Source organism: Nyctibius grandis, chromosome 4 (genome assembly GCF_013368605.1).
Source record: "Nyctibius grandis isolate bNycGra1 chromosome 4, bNycGra1.pri, whole genome shotgun sequence".
NCBI lineage: Eukaryota > Metazoa > Chordata > Aves > Nyctibiiformes > Nyctibiidae > Nyctibius > Nyctibius grandis.
The window spans coordinates 50,148,011-50,173,798 of record NC_090661.1 but is presented as its reverse complement, the minus strand read 5'-3'; the positions used below and the strand labels follow the sequence as shown (position 1 = coordinate 50,173,798).

The following is a 25,788-nucleotide window of genomic DNA, read 5'->3' as shown; positions in this document are numbered from 1 at the left end:
TTCCCCTTTACTTCGCAGAAGACCCCTCTGCGTGCAGAAGAATTTCTTCATATTCTGCTTAAGAACTTAAATTGCTGTTCATTAACTGGATAATTACAGTAGCACTGTTGCGAAGTAATGAAGTAATGGTACTCTCTGAGAAAATACATACCAATTCTAGCAGTAGCTAATGGTATACTGAAGTGCCCTGCAGTGTCATTTAAATTTCATCAGTGATGATAGTTTTTGCACCTTACAGGAATCTGGAAGTGCAATGTTTTTCTAGCCGTTTTCTCTTTCTGTATTGTGCTCTAGGACTTTGACTCTTGTATTGGGATTTCTACTGTTGTATAGAAAATGTGTTATCTTTAAAATTCAATTTTCTGGATGAAAATTTTATGGATATTTCATTTTTTAAAATTCATTAAATCATTCCCCTACCTCCCAAAATACCATTATTTCCTATACTCTAACACCATGACTCAAGTCTCACTTAAATTAGCATAAATTGGGAAAATGCCACTCAAGTAGTGAACAAGTTTTGAAGGCAACTGATCACTGCTCTTAACAGTGTAATCACCTACAGTGCCCCATGCAACATACTAGAGAGCCACATAATACAGGCAAATTTGCTAGAGTCGCACCAAACCTGTCACATAACCAAAATGAAAGTGTAAAGTAAGTTCTTGTGCCATTTTCAATCTAATTGCATAGTAATTGTCGGGAGGTAAATATTCCTCACTATTTTTCCTCAAAAATTTAAGAACCTAACACTCCCTTTATATTCCTTTATTTTTTTGTTTTAAAAGCCCTCAACTCAGAAAATCACAGCTCTGTTTGGAAAATGCTGTATTCTGTATTTTTTCATATAAATGGAGTTGGCTTTGCGCTGTGTTTAGCAAAGTTGGTTTCCACATTGACTACGTGCAACCAAAAGGGAAGGTGTTTAAAAAGAGGAAAACACAATAGTGAATATACAGAAATGTTTAAGGTCTCTAAGCTGTATGCTGAATTGGCCAGTAGAGTTTATTTTAAATTAAATATAAAGTTAACACCTGTACAAAATGGTGAACAAATGGTGAAAATGGTGAAAATACAAATTCTGTTGAAAAATGACTGCTAGAATCACTGAGGCAATGAACTACGGCCATCGCATGTTCCTTGCTATCTCACTGTCCTCTGTGATGAATGGCATGAGTGTTGATAATTCTCTTCATTACTAGCACTATAAGGATAAAGTCATTTTTAATTCCTGTGATGAGGCAAGATGGTGAGAACGGTGAAGATGCTCCAACATAATTTTCTACTCTGGTTTCTCCCACAGAAGTTTGAATACAAAGGCTGCCTTTATCAACTGCATGTTTATTTTCCTCAGCGTCTCATACTTTATAATTTGGCTGTGAATTTTAAAGAGCATCAAATGGAGCAGATATTAGGAATTAGCACTCTTTGCGTCCTGTTGAAAGCCGAGCAGCCCCTCCTCCTTAGGCACTGCAGAGTTCTTTGCTAATAAGGCTGACTGCACAAGTCTTCATTAAACTTCATGTTGCTGGGCTGGAGAATTTATTTGGCCCCATCATCCATTCAGACCATGAATTGGACAAATCAACCGTGATGCTTCAGATGTGAAAAGCCTTTGTTTGGCTTCTCATGTTCTTAACACAATTAGTAGGTCTGCAGCTCGTCTCTTGGGCAAGGTAGGGTCATGCCATCCCTTGGTGTAACTACTGCTCTCAAGGTAAGTCACTTGGAGCTTTCCTCAAGCGATTCAGTAGTGTGTGATTTTAGCCATGTAATTCTCAATCCCATGGAAATGAGTGGCAGATGAGGATAAAGCTGGTTACACCCAGTTGTCGTAGTCACTCTGTACTGTCTGTGCTAGCAACCTGCTAGGAAACGTAATAGGCCAAAATTTCCTCTAAATTGGTATAAAGAAACTCGGTTATGCAATATGTCTGTTGTTAGGGTGACTGAGGCTTTTCTCCACTTCCAAACACTGAGGTCCAGATGTTCACCACCTCCTTCTTCAACCAGAAATAAGTTACAATAGGTGTGACTTCTGTGTATTGTGGCAGACTACACATGAGTCTGATTAAAAATCACCTTTCACTGGAAGATAAAGTTTTTACAAATAATACCAAATAAAGCAGACAGCTTTTTGTAATACTTATTAAAGCCTTAGGAGTTGTTTCACAAATATGTAAATCCTTGAGCATGTTGGAGTTTGCTTTGCTCCAGAAGAATGAAAGCCTAGCATTTTAAATTGTATTTCTTCATCATAAATCTTGAGGATGATGCATTTACTTTGGCACTGGTTTTGCTGATTCTTCAAATCAGGTCTCTGTTCCCTTCGGTGTTACTGCACTGGAGGGAGTGGTGTGATTTCTGTTCATTACAGTCAGGAGTTAAAATTTCACGTTTCTTCCCCCAGGCACTGGTTGAAGCCTTTCCTTTTTCTGTGCCTTAAAGTCACAAGGCAGTGGAAGCATGCAGCAGGTGAGCCAGGGTGCTCCCTCTTTCTTTGTGTCTATGCATATAATTATATATATTTCTATGTATATGTGTGTGTATGCATGTATGCGTGCTCTTATTTTTAGATTTTTGTAGGACATCAAACAAAAATCTAAGTCACATTTTTTGTTGGAAGGGATGGGCGAGTGTTAGACAAACCCAACCGAGTGGCTGTTGAATCAGACAGGTCTTAACAGTGCTACAAATAATACCCCTGGCCCACCCCTGACTTCCTGGCCCACCTCTGTCCCTTTCTACACACACAGATCCAGGTCTCCTCAGCCTGCAGCACAGATTGCCTCGAAGAACCAGGAGAAACGTTTTCTGTCGGGTGGCATCCAGCTAGTGTATGGGGCAAATAACATTCTCAGACTCTTCTGAACCAGGCTCGTCTTTGAGGGGGATCTAGCTCCTGCCTGCAACTCAGAATCAGAGAAAGGCTTGGTTACGCATGACAGGAGATGCATCTGAAGGGATCCATTTCTAACCACAGCAAGGTTGGCATGGCTTTAAATGGCAGGCACGGTTAGGACACCCTTGAGGGTGAAGGAGGCATCTCTGAGAATTCCCAGCGTGAGAACTGGACCAGCTGGGCAGTGGTCTGTGGACTGTGAACTCTACACACTCTTCTTCTCACAGACCTAAACACTACTGGCAAAACACTGCTTCAGCCATGTGAAAACATGTAACAAGCAGAAACTCATCTGAGACCATGTCTCATAGAGCTCCCAGATATTAGTGGGATTGGCTATTTGTATTTTCAGTCATGAGAATCCGTATTTAGCTCTGACTAGTGCCTGGATTGAGCCATGTGTTATATAGCTGAGGATTATCTGGCTTTCAGTTAATCTTTCCTCCCAATGTATCTTGATGCCTTTCATTCCTTAAGTGCTTTTCTTGCTTTGAATGTATCCTGGCCTAAAACATCTTGTTCTGCCAGGATGGTACTCCAGAAACCTGTTCTGGGCCACTGAGCTTTAATTTTGCCATCTTTTCCTCCCACAAAAAGGATCCTGGGATGGCTCCTGTTGAGAAGTTGCTGGTTGCAAGTTAAATTATAAACGCAAGCCAAACGCGGCTGACAGGGGATCGTGTTCAGCTGAATTGTACAGGCTGGGCTTGGTTCCCTCTCTCTCTCTTTCTCAACTGCTGCAGGATGAACACAGGCCAGCAGTGACAAGATACTACTTAAGAGCAAGCCCTTATTTGTTATCTATGCTTCAAATGCCTCAGGAAACAGAGATTAATCAGACTTTCATCCAGGTTTCATGTTTTGTAAGGATGAATATGAATAAAGCCTGGTGAGGTGTGATGAAAAATAGACCTTGTCACGAGTAGCTGGGAAGGCTTAGGAACTCTTCAGTGATTTGTTCTGCAATGAGATCCATTAGGCTGTCAAACAAGCCCTGCAGTAAGAGTAAAGCTCCACTGGTTAGCTATCTCTGCCATATCTGCCAAGAAGTGCCAAATGTCAAAAGGACCATCTTGAAAGGGGCGAACTAGGCACCCAATACTGATCAGTCATTTTTAGTTTTTCTGCAGGGATTGTTGGAGAAGTTTTTTGGCTGTACTGGTTTTGACAGAACTTCCATGAAGGTGGGGTTTTTATAGACTAGACCCAAACTGGCAATAGCAGGGCGGATAGGGTCCTTCTCCAGGATGAAGGACATGAAGCTCAAGTTGAGCTCTTGTGTACACAAGAATAGAGCTGAACCTAAGTTTCCCACAGCCAAGGAGAAAGCCTGAGTCACCAGCCTAACAAGCATTTTGGAGTGAGTTTATCCTTTTGATTTTTTACAAACACAATTTGAGTCTTTGAGGTGTTCAGCTTAGAGATAACAACAGCACTTTAGTGTGTGTATTTTTTGGAAAGCAGATTTCTTTTTTTCCGTCACAAATCTGATTCTACTCCTAATTTGAGTTCATTGCTGTGCACATTTTAAATTCTTTTTTTAATCAGACAAAGGGTCAAGGGACTAATACCACGTGAGGAAAAAAAACTGTTTCCTGAGAAACAGGCTTGCTTCAGTATGTCCACGACATCCCAGCACCCCATGCAGTGCTCCGTCGTGGTGGCCAGATTAATTATGGACTTTAATTGGGAGCAAGAGACAAAAGAGTGAGTCTAGGGGAAGATGACTTCATCTCCCTGCTCATCTTACATTGCTGTTTCACACAAAAAGACTGAGGCAACAGAACAGCAGACAAAATTATCTGCATAAAGGTTTCCCTTGGCTGAGGAGAGGAGAGGAAGGATAAAATGAGAAAAGGTTCATTGTTCATCTGGAAAGTCAGACGAGCAGGTCTGAGTTTTCGTCTTTTCCAGACAGCATGTTTGTTTAAACCCTACACCTTTAAAAGTTTTTGTTCAAGCAGTTTGTCCTTGGGCTAATTTCTCCATCTCGTTCTGCCTTAGCCTCAACTTGCTACAAGCCTGGGAATTTTTAGCCTTTGTGAAACAAAAAGTGCTTTTTCTTACTCTGATAAAACCCTATCTGCTATATAAAGCTGTTACAACAAGGTGCAGGAGGGAAGTGAGCAGTGACGGCATTGCATAAAGGACAGCTTCACGGGGGTATTAGAGAACAAATATTCCAGCTCTGCCGTTAATTATCTAATTTCAGATGAGTAGTATAGGCTCCAATTTGCAAAGCCTAGATGAACAGGCTGGCACAAGGGGGGACAGTATGTGGCCACTCTTAATTTGTTTTTTTTTCCTGACGAGGGGCTTCTAACCACTGATTCTGCCCCCTCACCTGCCAGCACAAATGTACCCCATTAGCAAGGCAGTTGTGTCTCTTCTGTAGGCTGGCGGGCACCAGCTTTACTGCATACTGTTCTGTACCTTTCCCACCTGAAAGACTCCCGTACGATACACTTGTCCCTACGGTACCTGATCACGTAGTCATTCATTCCATCATCTAGTCCCCCCTTCGTCATTTAATTCACACTCACCATTAGACCAAAACCCAAAAGTCATAGCTTGGTCTTTCCTTGGTGATTCTGCATGCTGTCATGCTCCACTATTCAAACCATAAAGCCATTTACCTTCTGCAGTTAATTCAGTGTACTTAAAATAATTTCTATACTGATACATTTTAATGGCTAAAAGTAAAACCAGTAATTTATTTGCAAGCCGGATACTTTCTGGCATGATTTCCAAATTATCCAGATAACCTTGCCTTCAAACAATGTTTCTTTTCCTTTGTGTGTTAAAATCCCGAATACATTTTGTTTCTCCATAGTAACCACTAAGGGGAAATGAGAAAAACCTGAGTAACCCTAGAAATGTCACAACGGAGCAGAAGGATGCTGGCTGTTCCTCAGAGGCACTGACAGATTGTCCCTGTGGTTTTCAGTCTTACATCTGAACTGCTTGGGGCAGGGGTGATGGCAAGGACAGAGACAACGAAAGCTAAAATGGGAGATCTGGGAAGACCTAGAGGTGTATCTGGCCGGTGGAGCCGTCTGTGTTGGTGGACCTGGCTGTTTGGTGTATAGGGTAGGTTTTTTCTTTCATTTGGCTTTTATGGGAAGAATTGGCAAGAACTTCCTGGATCGTGAAGCCTAATCCCCTGCTATCACAAATTGACGTATCCTGTTATCCTTGTCATAAATTTGTCTTGTTTGGTCTTTAAAAATAGGATTTTCATGCCCTTCATTTTTCTTCAGCAAGACTGCACTAGAATCTCATATACTTCTAATGATTAGAAGCCACTCTCTAATTTCTGCCCTTTAGTTTGAGAGAGACATAGGAAAGTATTTCCAAGGAGGTGCAAAAGTAGAGATTAAAAATGTCTGACTGACTGACTTCTTTAAAATGTGGTAAGTAGTTTGCATTTAAAAGTTATCTCCGTATTTACCCAATCTGGAGTAAATCCAAAACAATTCACCTGAGGGGACAACAGAAAATCCCACTCTTAAAACCAGCTGGTGTCTGAAGAGTTAACTCGGTGATTCCAGCTGCTGACACAGGGCAGCAGCCAGCTGAATTACTTGCAAGGTGATCGGTTGAAGTATTTTGGGTTTGGTTTCCATTTAGCTTTGCCCCCCAAAAAGGTAGCTTTTTCTACGAAAGAAGAAAAAACAAAGCTTAGGTATTTTGTTGTGGCAGTGTTTAACATGAAGTTTTCATACCCGTTCAGCCTGACGCTCCCAGCCCTCTGCCCGTCTCCCACCTCCCTGCTTTTCTGGGTGTGCCAGATCTGAACACAACCTGCACATTTTTTCCATCTCTCCGCCCTGCCCACCCGCGGAGAGGGGCTGATTGGCAGGCGGCGAGCCACGGCTCCTGCTCCGGCACGCAGGGCGCATACCTCCCCGCTCGGCTCCCACGGCGGGCAGCCATGGACAAACGCGGGCAGAGGCAGCCGGCCGGGCTGACACGCCAGCGGCTGGCACCGCGAAACTAAAGTTATCTGAGCCCCGGGTAAGTGCGGTCTGGATTTAGGTTTTTATATCGGTGGGAGGAGGAGCGTATAAACTTCATTTAGCAGAAAGGTACTATGGCAGCGGGGGCCGATAAGTGCCTGGATAGGCGGGTGGGTAGATGGAAGGATGACTGATGGATGAACCACAGAGAGGGGAGGCTGGAAGAAACGTCTCAGCCTGTGAAGTCCAAGGGAACCTCTAACGCGATACCACTAACTTGGGAAAGATTTATTTACAGGAAGAGTTTGATGCTGTGAACACTGGTAGGATGAGGCAGAAGGTTGACTTCTGGTCCTCCGGGAACAAGTGATTAAAAAGGGAATTGTAAATTGTGTGTATACAACTCAATCGGCATGTAATGTCCTCCTGTGCCTTATTCATAGTGCCCGCTGCACTGATACAAACACACCGTGTTTTAGAGACGAGGAGGATGTGGGGGAGGAGGGCAGTTTGGTTCGTGAACTTTTGTGGGAGGTTATTTCTTTTCTGATCAGAGGGAGGAAAAGTAGGCTGTTTCCTTGTTGATAAAAGCTTCTCTGTGGTATAAGAAAGTAAACTGAAACATGCAAAAAGAGCTATATTACTTTTCTCCAAATATCACTGAATGGAAATCCGTGTCTTTGCCCGCTGAGGTGTACTAGAAAGGGAAGGTTTGGAAGCAGGTTTTGCTGTGAGATCAACAGCTCTGAGCTGCTCTGTATAGAATTTAAGTGGGTGAGTGAGCAATTCAGATTCATCAAGCACCGCATTGTTAGGGGACCTCAGTGTTTCGGTATTTGATGAAAACACAAGAAATGCATTGCCCTCGTGTACGCAGGAATAAGCAGCTGGATTTACACATAAGCGTACATTTTGAACCGAGTTTTGAAGTGCAAAAAGCAAAATTCAGCTAACTGTGTTGTGATCTATAAGAAAGGATAATTTGTTGCAACTCCTTTTTTTTCTTCCTCTGTTATTTTTAAACAGCAGTTTGTACTGCAGTGTCGTTATGTGTAGGAGCATGTATGTCTGAGCACTTTGAGATCAGGTTGTGTGAGGACATCCTCACAGATACGATTATATTTGGCCTCCTGAATACTAGCCTGGCTTTCTTTGTAGCTTTTACTTTCCATGCCTTACAGACAATTCCAAAATGCTCAATTCGACATCAACTCTCCATACTTAATCTAGTTACGTTAATGTTTTTCTGTGAGGGAGCAGCACTAAAATTCATTTAGCTATTTCTAAATTAATCACGCAACAGGGGAGTGAGATGGAGCTACTTAAATAACTGTTGCTATATTTTTTTCCCATGGAGATTAAAAGGTCAAAAAGCTTTAAAGTGATCATGTAGCTGGAGCTTCTGCATATCACAAACCATAGCACTCCCCTGACTTAGTTCCTGTGAGAACTAGAATAATCTTACCTGCCTAAAGCACTCCCGTGACGTGGGACTTCACTGTGCAGAGTTTTTGGTAAATTAGTTCAATGGTTAATTGCTCTTGCTGTTAAAACTCTGCAAGATTTCTAATCTCAGTTTCTCCATGTTGCCTTCCACCTATCACATATCACTTATTAGATTACAACAATTTTTCTTTTATAATTTTCTGTGTAGGTACTTACAGACTGATTGTTCCTCAGTCTCCTGCAGAGCAGATTAAATAGATTGAGCTTTTGTCTTTTGCTGTGTGGTAGGGTTTTTATTCCTTTGCAGTTGTTGTGGATCTTTTCTGAACCCTCCTCAGTTTTTCTACATCCCTGAATTCTGGACAAAAGATCAGGTCATAGTAGTCCACCAGGAACCAGACTGTGCTACATATGCAAGTGAAATGATTTCCCTTCTGCTTCATGTTTCTCTCTTCCTAAATCCTAATATTACATCAGTTATGTGAGGGTGGTGAGACACTGGAACAGATTGCCCAGAGAAGTTGTGGATGCCCCCTCCCTGGAAGTGTTCAAGGCCACGTTGGATTGGGCTTTGAGCACCCTGGTGTAGTGGAAAGGTGTCCCTACCCATGGCAAGGGGGGTTGGAACTAGATGATCTTTAAGGTCCCTTCCAACCCAAATCATTCTATGATTCTATGATTCCATGATTCTTTTAGCCTCGGGATTGTACCAGAGGTCATAATCATCCAAATCTTTTCCAGAATCATTGCTTCTAAAGGCACCCTCCATCCCATAATGTTACCCTACTTCCCTCTGACCTCTTTATCTGAGTGAAATCTAAAAGTGGCTCCTACTGGCTCAGTGTAGCAAGAGAGGCTCCCTTTTGTGTCTTTAGCAAAAGTACTGCTTGCAGGATACAGGAGTTCTGCTTTACATCTCTTTTATCTGCTGCATTGTGCAGAGTGCAGACAGCCTAAACAGACAAGAAGCGTCTTCACTGAGTAGTGAAATCTTCTTGGCATCTGGCCATCCACCAGCAGACACGGCAATCCCCTTTCCAGGTGGTCCCTTGCTAGGAAATGAATGAAATAATGTAGATAAAAAGAATCGACCTGAGCCTTCTCCTTCCCAAATTTAAGCCAAACTCCAGAGCTTTTCCGAAGCTGAACTCTGTTCAGTTGAGCTTAGCTTGTTGTCTGTTTTGCAGCTGCCTCAGCACGTACAGGTTCCAGCTGGGACCAACAGAGAATCACTGAAATGTTGTCAGGAATGCTGATCCAGGAGACTTTCTGTCCTGACCTGAAGTTCAGATACTCTCATGAGAGCTCCTGTTCTCAAGAGATTTTCAGTCTGCTTTGCAGGCCAAAAAGGTGATGAAGAAACACTCAGACTTTGGCGTACTTACATGAACGCAGTTTACAAACTGTTGGAACAGACAGCTGCTGCAGCCAGGGTCCTTGTTCCTCCAACCAAATCAAAAGTAAGGCTGCTCTTGGCTGAAAAGAGAATTGCTTTGTCTCTGCTGGAGGTTGTTCCCTCCATTTCTGTACCCGGGCATTACAGTGAATAAGAAGGGAAATAAGAGGATAACAATTGATCTTTTTTCCTTTTTTTTCCATCAAAGATCATGAAAAAAAGTCTTGCCTATCACAAAAGCAACCAGAAGTTTGGACAGCAAGTCTTAGGTGTAGACTATATAAATCTGCATGCTCTAGAGCTGCATGTACATCCAGAGACACGATGCTGAGCCAAAATCATACAGGATTCCAGTAACTGCCCTCCTGTTAAAGTCTATCCTGAATATACAGAGGATAATGCTACCAATGCTATCAATATTTATTCTTTGTGCTTGGGAAGTGTTTGCCACTTCCATTAAATGACTTGCTAATGGTTCACACCGTAGCATGCTGTGCAGGAGAAAGAGATAAAATATGCAGGATTCATTCTTGCCCATACGTTGAAGTTGCAAAACCACCACTCGGCATCCCGGATCAGCCAGACCTTCCTGGAAAATGACTACAAGCCAGGGACATCCCGTGTTTTCTCCACTATTTCTGGTGGACCCAGAAGGATGCCAGTTCCAGGCATGCTACGTTTTTAACCTATCTGGTGCTTGTTATTTTGATCTGTTTCAAATTCTGTAATTAGTGCCAAGGCTTGCCTGTACAAGCAAGCACTCCAGAGGAATGCCTTTCATGAAAGCCAGCCTGCACCCACTCTGCACCAAGGGCACCCGTCATACCTGCTGTTGCCACTGTCATCCCCATCTCAAAGAGACACGTTTATCCCCAGCACTGCAATCCTGCCTCCTTCCCCGGGCTGGCAGAGGGCAAGCAGGGGTTAACATTTCTTCCCATTCATTAATGTCTGCGCAGAGCCAGTGGCCAGGCGGGGGGACAGCCCCAGGGGTGGGGGGCAGCCCCAGGGGTGGGGGGCAGCCGCTGGGCTGGCCGGCCATCCTGCCCATTCACCCCGCTGCTATAGCAACAGGTTGGGAATGCCTCCGTCTCGGCCATCCCTGCCTCCATTCAGCAGTGTCTGGTTTGCAGACAGCTTCATTGTCCGCCGGACAGTTGTCTTTCCATCTGCTTCCAGCGAAGCGGCCTCTTCCCTGAAGACAAAAGGCCTGTCACAAAGAAGAGACTAAACACGGCTAAAAGTTTAAAGGGGGAAAAAAAATACCATTAATTTATGTTTTAACTGTAGGAGAGAGAGGAGAAAAATCATTCTGATTTCTCCTAGATGATGGTTGGTGAAGGAGGAGAGAGGGCATAATTAGGTTTTGCTGGGATTCGGTAGTTGCCTCCTGATGCCTCATGAAACTATTTACAAGGACACGAGCTTGCCCACAGAACTGTGTGGCACAGTTTTTACCCCAGCATGGTCAGGCTGCTGCCATCTGGCAGCTGCTCAGATCCTATAATAAAAGAGCGGGGTTTCAGTTTGCTTTATGGGTGAACCAGTTTTCATATCCAAAATCATCAGTAGAGTTGACGCCAAGGAACATTTTTGTTCAGATCCAGCTCAGAGACCTCAAGCACAGCTTTTGCCACGTGTCAAGGAGGTATCTTGTTTTCTCGGGTTGACCCCTTATGTTGTGGTGCACAGATGATGGGGAAATTCAAAGGAGAGGATACTGCTGAGTTAGTAAATACAGGATTTAATCTTCCAAGCTGTCAGCATTTCTAGAACGTTAAAATTCTGGTTCAAATAAACACACTCCCTTCCAGTACAATCTCTTTCCTTGTCCCAAGCAGAAACACGCTTTCATTAAGCCAGAGCGAGGGCAGAATTGTCCTTCATGACTTCAAGCACTCATACGTGTGTTCCTTAACAAATCCTGCAAGAAATGTCATTTCACATGAGATGTTAAATTCAAAGTCTTCCATAAGGTACATGTCCTCGTCCACATGACTGGCTTTTTTGTTTCCACCATTTGACCTTGACGTGACCTGGATGAGTAGTATGAACCAGAAAATGGGGGGATGCAGCGCAAAAGATCAGATTACATCATGTTCATAAGCCCCTTTAGATATTTCTTCTAGACTTGTTAACCTAGTAGAAGTCTGCTGATGGTACATTTTCATCTGACAACTATTTCTGACACTTTATCTAAGTACTTCATCCACCATACCCAAGTAAGCCAGTGGGAAAAAAAAATTCCCCCACCTCCCATTTCCATAATGTACTGAAACAGTTCTGCAACATTATCTCATAAAGAAAAAAAAACTCTTTTCCTAGAAAGTGATCAGCTTAGTTCTTGAAACATTAGAATATAATGCTCACTAGTGAACTGAGGCAGTCATTCTTGTCCATAGCAGTGTTTTTCTTAGGCAACTCCTGTCAAATCTCCTCTACCAGTTAGTGCCACTATATAATAAGATATTGCTTTAGGGTACTTTAATTACCTGTTAAGTGTTTGTTGCCCATTTACTTCTTGAATGTCCGTTTGATCTGTTTATAGGAATACATTAATAATTATTTTTTCATGTTATAGCCTGGGTACCTTTCTTTTCAAGCTCAATAAAGTCCTCATATTATCCCACATCCCTCGTTTCTCTAATCCCTGTTGTTTCCTTCGGGCAGACCTCGTTTCTTTCAGGGCTATTCTGCAAAATCTCACATGGCCCTTCAGAAAGCCGCGCTTTGTTTACAGGGCACAGCAGCTGTGGGGCCCCTGTTGTTTTCCTTTGCATCGGTCACAGTCTATGCTCAGCTCTTGTCTATCAGCCACCACCAAACCAGCTATGCAGTTTGGTGATACAGGCAGTAAGGTTTCCTATCGCATTGTCCATATTTTCTTTTCTTTCCCCTAATCTTGTCCTGTACCCTGAAGACCTGCTAGGTCTCATCCACATTTCAGGGATGCAGAAGTTTACTTCCACTTACCTTACTGTGGTGTATTTCGTACAGGGATTGCCCTGACACTATCAGAGCCCCGTCCCATCCAGCCCCTGTACTCTGCCTAATTCCTAGTAACTGCTACCCCAGGACAGAAATTTTCAGGATTCCATGTTCATCACCTTTAAAGCTGACCACTTACTCTTTCACATATATGTGTGTGTGTATATACACGTATATGACAAGGGGCTCACTAACTGAGATGGCTGACATTTGGGGTCTCTTCTTTACTTCTCCACAGGATTATTTTAATGTTTTCTACTCGTTGTTTCTATCTTACAAAGAAAAAGAGATGACTTGGCAAAGCCACTAGCTGAATTCCTCCCACTAGCTGAATTCCTCCCCCTCTGCACCTACGACTAGGTGGTGATGGGGGAGCTAAAACTTAACAGTAAGAAAAGAAATCAGCTTGTCTGAGAAGTTATGCAGGACTAGTATAAGGGAATTTGGGTCCTGTATACCCTGTATTTTGCCCCCAGTCAGAATCGTAGCTTGGAAGGAAGATACCTGCTAGAGATGGAGAGATGAGAAGTTACAATTTGTGCAAAGAGGAAGTATGGATTTCCTCTTCACTTCTCGCCACAGAGTGCTGTGATAACGTCATGAGTTACTTCTTTCCATTCTTCATGCGTGGGTCTCTGTTGGTCAAACTCTCACATTTAACAGTGAGGCCCGTGCCTTTCTGTTTGCTGTAATCACACTAGCACGGCCCAAGGGAGAGAGGAAGAAATGGTTTGTTGGATCATTTCTGTTTGGCTGCTTCTGTGGAGTGACCCTGCATAATCCTGTGTACCTTGGTGGCTACACACACACAAAAAGGAAAAACAACACTCCAAATGACATAAGATGATAGATAACAGCCCAGTATTCGGTTCTGTTGATTTCCTGCAATTGTGAATAGCTGCACAACAGCTGGGCTTTTATGGTGGGAGCCTGGGCTGAAGGAAAGGCTGTGCTGAGTCCCAGACCTGGAACAGATGAGTGTGGAAAGGAGAGGATGGCCTCATCAATCAGAGCAATATGTCGTAAAACAAGCCATTCCCTCATAACAGCTTCCCGGGCTGGTCAGCAGCTGCCTTGACGTTGGAGATGAGGTGCTGATAGCACCATGGGATGATAACAAGACTCTCAGACTGGGTCAGAGGGCCATATAGCAGGAGCAGTTAACTGAACTGTATTTGGATGAACATGCTGACAAGTTTTCTGTCTTCCGCCATCCTTGGGAGTCCTTTCGTCATATGCATACAAAGGGTGAGCCGGGTCATTAATTCGTATTATAGTTTCCATTGAGAGCTGGACAGAGTTATTCTTTCTATCTGTCATCAGTTTTGCCCCTAGTTAATATCAGGTCAGTCTTGGCAGAGGGAACCATGACATACACTCTCTCTTTAGGAAAACCAGTATTTGTCATACTTAGATCTCAGGCAAGAGTATTGCTGGCTGGTGCTAGAGGCCTTTTTGTCTTGCCTCCAATATTTTTGGTGTAATCCTTCTTGCTTGTAAATAATGTGAACACTGCTCTGTTTCTCAGTGTATGGGAGGAACAAAGAGTAAGAAGCAAATTTCCAGCATTTCTCTTTGCAGTTCCCAGCCAGTCCTGTACTAAACAGTTTTAGCTGTTTAGTGCAGCTTCTCCACCTTTCTATTTGTTCTCATCCAGATATACCTGCTTGCAAGCAGCCAGTGCACAAGGAAATTCCTTGGCACGCATGGTTAAGTTTTGCTCAGCCAAGGGCCACAGCTTCTACTGTCTTCAATTATTTTATTCCCTACAGGAGCTCCCTTGCGTATTCCATTTATCCTGCATGGTCCCTAGAAAGCCCACAAGCTTTCACATGACTTATGATAGCCTGTTCATCAAACATGCTTGACAACAGCCATTAAAACACTTCCCATTACATCAGTATTTTTGCTTTGCTACAGAGAGAAAACTTGCGGAGCAGAGGGCATAAATTGCTAGCTGAAGGTCACTTAAGACAACCACATAGTTCAGATTAGCACCTAAGCCTTTTGCAGCCCTTTCCTATGTCATATCCTTTGCATCATGCTGCTTCTCCAGCACCTGTAATTATCATTATTTGTTGAGGATGGGGGTGTTGCGTTGGCAGGTGCATCCTCAGTGATACTTACATGGGTCAGGCATTACACATAGATCAGGCTGTCCTTTCTGTTTCCTCACACTATTTCCAGTCAGTCTCCTTCAGTCCTTTGTGTTATGTGTCAAAAATCCCTCCAGGAACTAAAAAGAACCAAATTCATCTACACATGGATTTGTTATAGCTCCTGTCACCTTTGCATTGAGCAGCTCACCTGTTAATTCATAAAACTTCACTGAAGCCTGGAGCTCCTGTATGCTTTGAGTCAAGAATGACTGGCCAAACTGGCTACCCTCACAGTTACATGGTCTTCTCTGCATTCTAAACATAAAATGTTTGCATAACAAGCTACAGGGGGAAAAATATTAGCATAAGCATCAGGCAAAAGTGGAGCACTGTTAACTTCCATCATTGATAAGTATGTATCAGCTACATTCTCTATGGAACAAATCTGTCTTTACAGTTCATCAGGTAACTAAATTATTAAAATATGTAGCTGAAGTTGAAGTTTTCACAGAGCCTTACATTAGAAACTGGGGAATGGGTCTTTGGGTTTTTTGAAATAACAGCAGTGGCATAACTTGTAAATCATTTTGATATTGCTCAGGGTAAAGGTAGTGTATAAATATGAGATTACATCTTGCCCGGATAACCTGAGATATGCAGACAAATCTGGCAGACAGGATGTGAGCTGCTGACTTGATATGATATAAAACTTGATCCTGGGAATTGCCTTGGATGCAGGAATGAGGAAGTTAGTGCTACTTTTTTTAGATGTTGTGGGGAGCCAGAAGTGTTGGCAATAGTGCATTTTGAAGATGTAAAATAACAAATGTCATGTCTGTTTTTTCTCTTCCTTCCCCCATCACTTTTTTCTGTACAGTATAGAGGTTTAAATCTTTGTCTGTCAATATAAATTCTAATTTTGTACCTTTTTGTGTCAGTCATCAAGCAAAACACATTCCTTCTTTCCCTGATATACTTTGTCCTGCCTCTTTCTAAACGATGTGCAGAGATGGACATCAGTGTTTATTTTTGTAAGCAGTGAATTGAGCACTGGTACAGGCTTATTCAACATCCCTGTGTACTGACTTGTCTTTTCTTGCTAGAGAAGCAGCACAAGACTGAGCAGATAGTTGGGGTGATGTTGGCTTCAGTCATGCAGGAACTGCCCACCTAGGAATTAGAGATCAGCCAGTTATTCTGCACTGACTACCAAGCTGTCATCAGCTGGTACTACCATTTGTGGTCACTACCAGTTTCTTAACTGATGGACTGGCAATAGCAAACCCAGAGTGTTTCAGACATCTAACATACATGATGATCTCCTGCCTTCAATTTTCCTGTGGCTATGGGAACATTTCTCACATTTATTCAACAGAGCCAGACCCTCATGCCTATGCAATACTGCAACTGCCTTTTGGATTCATAACTTGATGCATAAGACCATAGCGTGTTTCTTTGCAGTCAAAGGTTCTATTGCTTAATGCGACCCCAAATTCTGAGAGGATGCAGTAGCTGGCACATTTCCACCTGCAGTCTGGCACTGCAAATGTCAGGCTTATTCCACATGGACAAGGTACTATCTCAAGCACTGAAGACAAAGCTTAAGAGGTCTGCAAACCTCTGTATTTTGTTACCAGTCCATCATATATTGCTTGTAAAATTATGGCATAATGAAGTAGCGTATTGTCTATGTATGAGAGATTTATGTAACTGCACTTTGCAAAAGAGAGCTTGGTCAACGGATGCTAGTATCAGCTCCTCCAAGATGGATTGGGATTGCCTTTGCATTTTTAGGATTGGCTACAGATTTATTCTGCTTGCCAAATATCATTAACTTTTTGAAACATCCTGGGCTAGCAGGAGCATTTCTCTTTCCTTTTTTGCTCTCAGAATATTTCTTCACAAGCTCCATGGTCTCGTGTCAGTGGCAGTTCCACTATTGAAGGATATGTAGTATGTACTGCTGATTAAAATCTGAGAGGGAAGCAGACCCCTGGCGACAGAAGCAAAGTCCAAAGTACACTGAGAGGCTAACTGACTTCATTTATCTTCGCCAACGTACTTTGAAAGGAACTGCTTTTGAAAAATGCCATGCACGTGTCTTCCTTTGTTCTCATTTGCTCCTTGTTCTCCTTTTGGACGAAAGATGAAGCAGGAGGATTCATTCTTCTCCGGAGAACCTGTCATTCTCTTATCGATCCCTCTGCTGGAACAGGTTCAGCTTTGTGTTTCCCAGCTCTGTTCTGTCCCCTCACACACAGGCTTTGTCTAGCCTAAACAAACTGGGAGTGTAAGTACTCCACTGCTAGTAATAATGTCTAAGGCTAGGGTGTAGTCATAGTCTTGGTAACCTCTGGGCTGAGCACGCCTTGCTGAGAACAAAGTTAGATGACGTAGTGGTAAAAATATGTCAGTTGTATCTATACTGTGTCTTCAGGGGTGGAAATGAAGTTGCTTTGTAATGAATCATGTAGGTACACTTAGTTGCTAAGATGTTTACTTTATGAGTATATTATGTTTGTTTAATAGAAATAAGTTCTAAGGAAGAACAAGCAGGTTTTAATGCTTTTTCCACCACTTACATGAGATCTATTCGCAACTTGGCTCAAATGATTCTTAATTATAAAACAATAGTATTATGTCACATATATATTGTGAATTCTTTGAACAGGCATAGTCTTGTCTAAATCTTTTAAAAATCTTGAAGACTTCTAATTATATCAGTCTTAATGTACCACCTTCTGGCCAGCTAATGGAAGCACATGAGCTGATCTTCAGGAAAAACACGTGCTTTCTAGATCTGTTATCCTCAAATGGGTTTAAATCAAAAAGCCTTCTTTTCTGTAATAGTTTTGGGACCCATTTACTACCATTGTTTAACACGTAAGAGAAGAATTCCAGTTTTTGTAGGTATGTTACAAGAACAAAATGTATTTACTTCAATTTGTTTTTGAAGTAGTCTTCTTTACTGAAAAAGAAAAACAAAGCAAGCTGGGTTTAAGTGATAAACAATGCTTTTTCTTAGAGTACCTAATGTCTTGTAGCTATCGCTAGGAGAGTTTTATTCCCTTTTGAAGTTCCTTATTGCCTCTAACTTATTGCCACATAATTCCTACCTAACGTGAAGATCTAACAGTTTTTTCAAGACACTAACAACCTTGTCCATGACTTGCATGAACTAATTTGGTGTCTGCTGTTCAAATGATAAATTGGTATTAACTGGAGACGCAGGCATACAGGCACTTCTATTTCAAAGCTATATATCTGTCTTTGCTGCAATGTTTTGGTGATTTCTGGATAGGTTGTGTGTTTGTTCTGGACTGTAATTCTGTCTAAGACTATTAGTACACTAACTTCTAAGTGTTTACAGACTAAAACCTAAGCAGTATATTTGGAAAGCACATTTTCTGAATATGGATATCTGCTGTAAGAATCTAATTTACAAGTTTTGTGCACGAGGTGTGTTACAGATGCTTGGGTTTGTTTTAAGACTAGGCAGATCCATTCTGATTGCCTAACCTGCTGCACAGTGCAGACTGCAGAACATATAAAAAACTTGTACAAAACTGTAGTTACATCTGAGAGCAGACGGCATAGATGAGATCTGTACAAGGAAAAGGGGAGTTAACTGTACATAGATTATGAGTTGCTGAAATATTGTTTCAGTTATTCCATACCACATCAGGGTTTTTTTTTTCATGAGACAGAGTTTTAACTACTCAATAAACATAATACAATAAAAATATTGAGTATTTTTAAATCAAATAATGCAGGAAAGTTCTAAGTTGCAAACTAATTTTGTTATCTTGAACATTTTCTTTACTTAAGGAATAATGACAGGGCTTGGAATTTCAGTCTTCGTTTAAGTAGTTTCTTCAGTTGAATGAAGATAAACAGAGGAGAGGGAAACAGGTGAGACAAAAAAAGGCAGTCAAATAGCATCATACATAGCTGGTTGCAATAAGACTTCCAGGTGCAGCTACCACTGTTCTTATGGGTAGTCTGATATAATTTTCTTAATGGTTAGGTCAGGCTCGGTTGTTGGGAAGATGTTCTCTTCCCTCTCCAATCAGCAAGAGGCAGCGTGACTGAAGGAGACATAAGGAAAATAATTCAGGGCAATGAATTCCCATAAATACATACATTTGTGTAGCTATCGAATACTAATAAAATGTCAAAACATCAATGAACAAAGTCCACAAAAACTTCTAGGGTCCTTTAAGACAGTACATGGAGGACAGTCTTTTTCAACAGTTTTCTTGCAGTATGAGGGCTGCTGCAATCTAACTGAGAGAGGCTGAGTCATATTTTGCTTGTATTTCATCTTCAGTTTAGTATCTGCATAATGGCTTACATTTAAAATGAAATATAGCAGTTCTTACAAAGATTAGAGACTCATGGGGATAAATTAATTGAACGTATATGAAATTCATTGTGTTTTAAGTAGAGCTAGAAGCTCTGTGATATCACTTCTTTGTAACTTCGGATGATTTAACTGCACTTGACAATTAAACTTCTTTTGGGACTTGTGATGAATTTGCAATAGTTAACCAAGCAACAGTCATCATATTTAAGTAGTCATTAACCCACTGTTGGGAACAGACTATGTAGCACTGCAGATTTCGGATAAAACTACACTAGATTTAATCAGGCCACTGATTTACATGGCCTAAATTTAGACACCCAAGTTCAAAGAGATGTAGGATATGACAGAGTATGATGAATTGAAAAGTTATCTAAGGATGAATCTGTGCAACATGATCTGAGAAGCCTGTCAAGTGGGAGAAGGAATGAGAAAGGGAACCGTAGAGATCAGGTCTGTGACTTCAGTCTTTCATCTTGCACCTTGTCCTGCTGGTTACTTAGTCTGTGATGATTTTGAAATGTCTCTTAGCTGTGCCATAAAGTATGAAGTTAAAAACATAACTTTTGTATTAACAGTTCAACACACTGGAGAACTAGATTGCTGTTAAATTTTTGTATGTATGTGGTGCGTTCAGCAGCAGGAGTACAGGGCAAGGACTGTGTTAGCAGTCATCTCTTCCACATGTCAGGTCTTGCAGAGACACTCAAAATCTGCAGGAATGCTTACAAATCTATGTTCCAGCCTGTTGGGTGTTGGTAGTCAAGGGTTTTGGGGCTTTCCAGCCCCTCCCCATATTCCTCTTCCAAGGAGGCAAGGTGCTTGCCTCTTCTTCTGTATCTAAAGTCTCTTCTGAAACTCGTGGGAAAAAAGTGTCCTGCAAGTTGGGAGAGCACATTTCTAGGTATTCCCTTAATGTTACCATATGCTGATTCATAGCATAGGCACTCACGAAACATGTGGAAGTAATAACAGTTATCCTCACAGTGGTATCTTCTGTGCAAAATAAGCAGGTAGTAACTTCCCATTGACAAGAAGTTTTCTGTGTTTTGAGTTGCAGATTCTTGCAAATGATTTCCATGGTGCATTTCTACTGTAGCTTTATTTAGCTACAGAAAGTTACACTGATGTCTGCAGCAGTAACAGGTTTGACCTTCCACCATTCACAGAGCTGTAATAAACAGGAAAGCTTACAAAAACAGGCCTGGCTTCATAGCTTGTACCAAACTTAAAACTCTTTGCAAGTGCATAGACATAACAGAAATATTCATTGCATCAGTTTATGGTTTTATATCCAACTCTGTGACGTTTACACGCTTACACTGTGTTCTGTGAGAGTCCTAGAAATGCGCTGGATACTGTAGTACAGAGGAACAATCGCTGTTCCAGATTTAACACTCTTATAGTCAAAAATTACAAAAAGTGGGAAGAGAACCAGAAGCTGTGATGTGATGCGATAGTGATGAAGCATTTTCCCAGAGCCACATAGCAGGTCAGTGGCAAGGCTGGACATAGGAGTCAGTTGTTATCACTCCAGAGCGATAGCCCACTCACTTTAAGTATCTTTTAAATTACGCTGTCTGTCTTGGGAGGATCAGAAACACAACACAACACCAAAAAAAAGTATACAGACACAGTTGTTGTGACTTGGATGTGGAAAAGAAATGCAAGGAAATGACCAGATATGGATGTCAGAGAAAATATGTACGTGAAAAGATAACCTTTGTCATGGAGAGACAACTGCATAACAACCTAGACTGTGATTTATCCCAGATTATATCTGCAGTTTCTGCTTTTCTATCATTGCTTATACAGAGACACCACAGGTTTTGTAACTGGCATCCTCTCAACCTGGCTGATCTTTAAAGGCCAAGTCTGAAGTACTACCTGCCTGTATATCAATGTCTGGTGGACTTTATGTAGATTATTTTCCCAGCAAGAGTCCTAGAATAGATCCAGCCATGCCAACAGAAAACTTAGCAATGCTTGCTTTGTCTGAGGGACTGGTGTTGGCTACATCAAGGAAGCGAGTACCCTATTGGAAGATGTGACCATGTTATGCGTATGCCCATAGTACAGACTAAAGTGTAAAGTAGAGCTATCTGCATTAAATATAAATTAATATAAGTTAATGTATGCAGGTAGCAGAAACAGTCACACCATGAAACTCTGAGCTAATTTCTCTTGAGGCAAAATAGACGAGTACTCAGGAATTTGAAAATCCAGGCATTTGCTCAGATCCATTTCTTAAAGTCGTTATCTGCCTTTCTTTTTGAAAGGTGTGTAACACTCTCAGATCTTCCTACTTCTGTAGCACAGTTCTGGTCACGAACAGTTTGTAGTATCAATGTCCTTTAGCAGCTGGATGGCTGCCTTTCCCCCAGGCATAAGTAACATGATACTACCTGGTGGTTTTGGCCAAAATAGTTTAAATAGAAAAATGAAAAGATGGTACAGTAAAGAGAACCAAAGCCTTCTTTCCTTGTAGTGAGTCACAAGAGGCCGATCACAGTGAGGTGTCCTACATCCGTTATAACAATGCTGTTTTCCAGTTTATCATACTGAAATGATTAACCATTTTGCTACTGAACACTTGCAAAGCCAACAAAACATTAAGAGGCCAGTGGACAAAAAAAACCAAACCAACTTATAATGCAGGTTGGCATTTTATTGTTCACTGGGGACTTAAGTTTCCAAATTATTTAATGGCTTGGTAATGATGTATGTAGTACATGTATGTAGTAAGGTACGGCCAGTGCTTGTTGCAGGCACCACTTACGTGGGGGAATGAATGCAGAGATGCACAGCTGCATGGACAGCCTGGGGCAGCTGCATGCTTGCCCCAGAGCTCACGTGGCTGGTGTGACTGGGAAAAGAGGCAGAGCTACTGTCCCCTTCGCCTCCTTGGTCAATCTGCTCCTGTGTTTTGTAGCTGGCTGGAGCAACCTGTCAGGGTGGAATCTGGCGAGGTAAGACAATTAAAAGATATTTTAATTTTGCAAAGTAAACACCTGTCAAAGTCATTTGATTAGGAAAGCAAAGTCAGTCAGTCAAGAAGGGAAAAACAAGTGCTTTGTTTTGATCACTTCTTCCTTTTTTTATGCAGATCTAGTCTTTCTCAGTCAGGAGTCACTCTGGGTTGAAGACTGTCCGCACCTGATCAGCAAGTTATCGTCTTGATTTATTTTGTAGGAAGGAATTTTGAAAGCAGTTATGAAAGCAGTTCATCCAGGGAATTGCTTTCTTAAGTGTCCTCTTCCAGACCTTCTGGGGTGCTGCCAAATGGGAGGACATTCGCATTTTAAACTTTGTCACCCCTGTTCAGGAGCTCATCAAAAGTCAAGAAGGGAAAAATCTGAAGTAATTGTCTAAGCCATCCTCTAGCAATGTCAAGATTTTTCACCATGCTGTATTTGCCTTTGCAGCAGAACTTCCAGTACTTCTCTTGGGATACACACACAATGTTATCTAGTTCTCAGGAACTTTCTTTGGATGCTTAGCTGCATTAGCATATTGTTATTTTTATCCTCCCTGCTATTAGTCATTCTTTTACTGACAAAGCTAAAAACCTGTCTTTTCTAGAGCCACCTCTGTATTCTTCAAATATTTGTAAACGCAACCATGTGGTTCTTTGGCAGCAGAAGGATGTACTTTTGATTTTAGTTTGGGAAAGAAAGATTATTTCACTTCCCAGATTTTACACTTCCACATATCAAATCAAGTAACAGTTTATTGATTTTTTTCTAGAAAGTAAAATTACACAAATCATAGAATCATAGAATTATAGAATGGTTTGGGTTGGAAGGGACCTTAAAGATCATCTAGTTCCAACCACCCTGCCATGGGCAGGGACACTTTCCACTAGACCAGGTTGCTCAAAGTCCCATCCAACCTGGCCTTAAACACTGCCAGGGACAGGGCATCCACAACTTCTCTGGGCAACCTGTTCCAGTGTCTCACCACCCTCACAATAAAGAATCTCTTCCTAATATGTGATCGAAATCTACCCTCTTTCAATTTAAAACCATTCCCCCTCATCTTATCACTACATGTCCTTGTAAAAAGTCCCTCTCCAGCTTTCTTGTAGGCCCCCTTCAGGTACTGGAAGGCTGCTGGAAGGTCTCGCTGGAGCCTTCTCTTCTCCAGGCTGAACGGCCCCAACTCTCTCAGCCTGTCTTCATAGGAGAGGTGCTCCAGCCCTCTGATCATCTTCATGGCCCTTCAGGTGAGACTGACTGGCCTGTAGTTACCCGGGTCTCCCTTTTTTCCCTTTTTAAAAATGGGGGTTATGTTTCCCTTTTCCAGTCAGTGGGGACTTCACCAGACTGCCATGACTTCTCAAAAATGATGGAAAACGGCTTAGCAACTTCATCTGCCAGTTCCCTCAGGACCCGTGGATGCACCTCATCAGGTCCCATGGACTTGTGTACCTTCAGCTTCCTTAGATGGTCTCGAACCTGACCTCCTACAGTGAGTGGTTCTTCATTCTCCCAGTCTCTGCCTTTGCCTTCTGCGACTTGGGCAGTGTGGCTAGACCACTTGCCGGTGAAGACTGAGGCAAAAAAGTCATTGAGTACCTCAGCCTTCTCCATATCCCGGGTAACCAGGTCTCCCGTTTCCTTCCGGAGATTACATAGATGAAACCATCTTCTCTTAATGCTTCTGCTGTATTTCTGGGCATCTGGATCAAAAAAGAATTCTTTTTATCAAACTTGTTCAGTTTAGAAAGAAATTTTTCAGGTGATTTCTGTGTTTTTCACATGGACTCTCAGGTATTCTCATCTGCCTCTCTCAAACTTAGCAGAAGTGTTAATACTTTATTTGTGGAATCACATTTGGTTTCTGGAATTCAAAAGCTAAGATACAGGAAAAGGGAAAATTATAATTGCAGGCAGGGAAGAGGTGGTCCACTCTTAAGAAACCCTGATCTTACAAACACAGGACTTTCAGAAGTCCTAAAAGAAATGGGGAATGTTTTCCCAGAAATACCACAAAAACAGAGACGCTTACCACATCTTTTCATTGCCTTTGCTTTGCTTCAGAGGACTACGTGCTTGCTGACTGAAGTACTGGAAAGGCATGAGACAACATAGAAGGTATTGGTGTGGACCTGACAATCAGAACGACGTCACGTTATTCTTGGTGGTTTTGTTATTACTTGCTGACTTAGAGTGTGGTTATGGATTACAATCTGTGGTTTATTGTTTTTTTCCCAAAAAAATCTATTTATAGTCTTGTGGCAAAACTTAACAGATAAAAGACCCACCACTGTACCCAGTGGTGCAACCAATAGCAGGGACTATAGAGAGGCATTGTGCAAAGCTGGGAGTGAAATGGCAGGGCAGAGAAGAAAATCTGAGAAATTGAGATAGCGCCACTTCTTTTCAAATACACTTTGAAATGCATGGATAGTCTGTAAAAGCTATCTCTTCTTGTTATTGCTTGTTATTATTGTGGCTTGAAAAACAAATTGGTATCATTCTGCTTCATATCTAATTCTCAATTATAATAACCCTCAGAAGAATGATGTGTTTTGTCCTTAGATCAAAAGGTTGGGTGAACTTCCATACAGCTGGGATGAGAGGCCTAGAAAATCACGTTACTCAAGACATTATAATGAGCTAATGGCAGGACTTTGGCTAACATGAATATTCCCTATTTCATATTCTAAACGGTAACTGTAATAAAAATTCAAATTGTCTATTATGGTTGAGGCAGAGTGGAAATCAAGCTCAGGTTTTTTTTTGAACTGGTGGCAATTTAAATAATGACTTAAATAGATGTTGTTAATATTGTAAAATATGCTCAAATCACAGGTGTACAGCCGTTCCGGCGTGCTACATTTTACACTCACTTTTCTGCCTGTACTGAAGAACAGTGACTTGTGTAAAACACGGCATCTATACATCTATCAGAAGCAAAAGGCACAAATGGTAGCACTGCTGTATCATATGTAGAGCAAACCCGTGGTGCAGCCGCAGAGTATAATTTCATGCTGGCTGCTTATTTTCAGGAGCACTCTAATTCATTAGCCCAGTGGGAAGAAAGTGGGAAGAAAACTCTTTAATTTCTAAACTCTGAGAATTTATGCTTATTTTGGAAAGCACCGTGTTACCACTGCAGCTATCTCCTCCAGAAAGAGCTGGGACTGAAATAGCACAATATGATGCTCGCTTCTGGGAAGTGTCTTGGCAGAGCCTGAACTAGGAAAATAGCAGTCAAAGGTGCCGTGTCCTGACAGAGGATGAGGACAGCTTCCACAGTAAAAGTCAGAAATATGTTTTTCCTTGTCCTAGCATGCATCCCTAGATCACAGCTTCTCCGAGAGATTTTTCAGAGACATCCAAGGACTGGCAGACTCTTGCCCACTGGGTAAGCCAAAGAGTCTCTGAACACATCCTGGGCAAAAATGCCACTTAGGCACCTTTTATGGTGCCTTCACCATATCCCCATGTGCTTTGGTGATAACAGCAAATGTGCAGACAAGTATGTGGGGACAGAGTGGAGAAGTGCTCTTCCTCAGTGTTCATTGCCTCTCTCTACTGGATTCTTCTCTAGAGCAAAGGGTATGGGGACAGAAAGGGAAAAAATGAGAACAACAGTGAGAGGGAAGAAAACAGGCAAATGTCAGAAGA

The 25,788-nt window shown here is 41.9% G+C and overlaps 1 protein-coding gene across 2 annotated transcripts in view; it reads left to right on the top strand.

Moving 5' to 3' along the window:
• Nucleotides 1–25,788, top strand: part of STON2 (stonin 2) — an 85,260-nt gene that overhangs the window by 45,449 nt on the left and 14,023 nt on the right. The gene's annotated exons all lie outside the window — the stretch shown is intronic.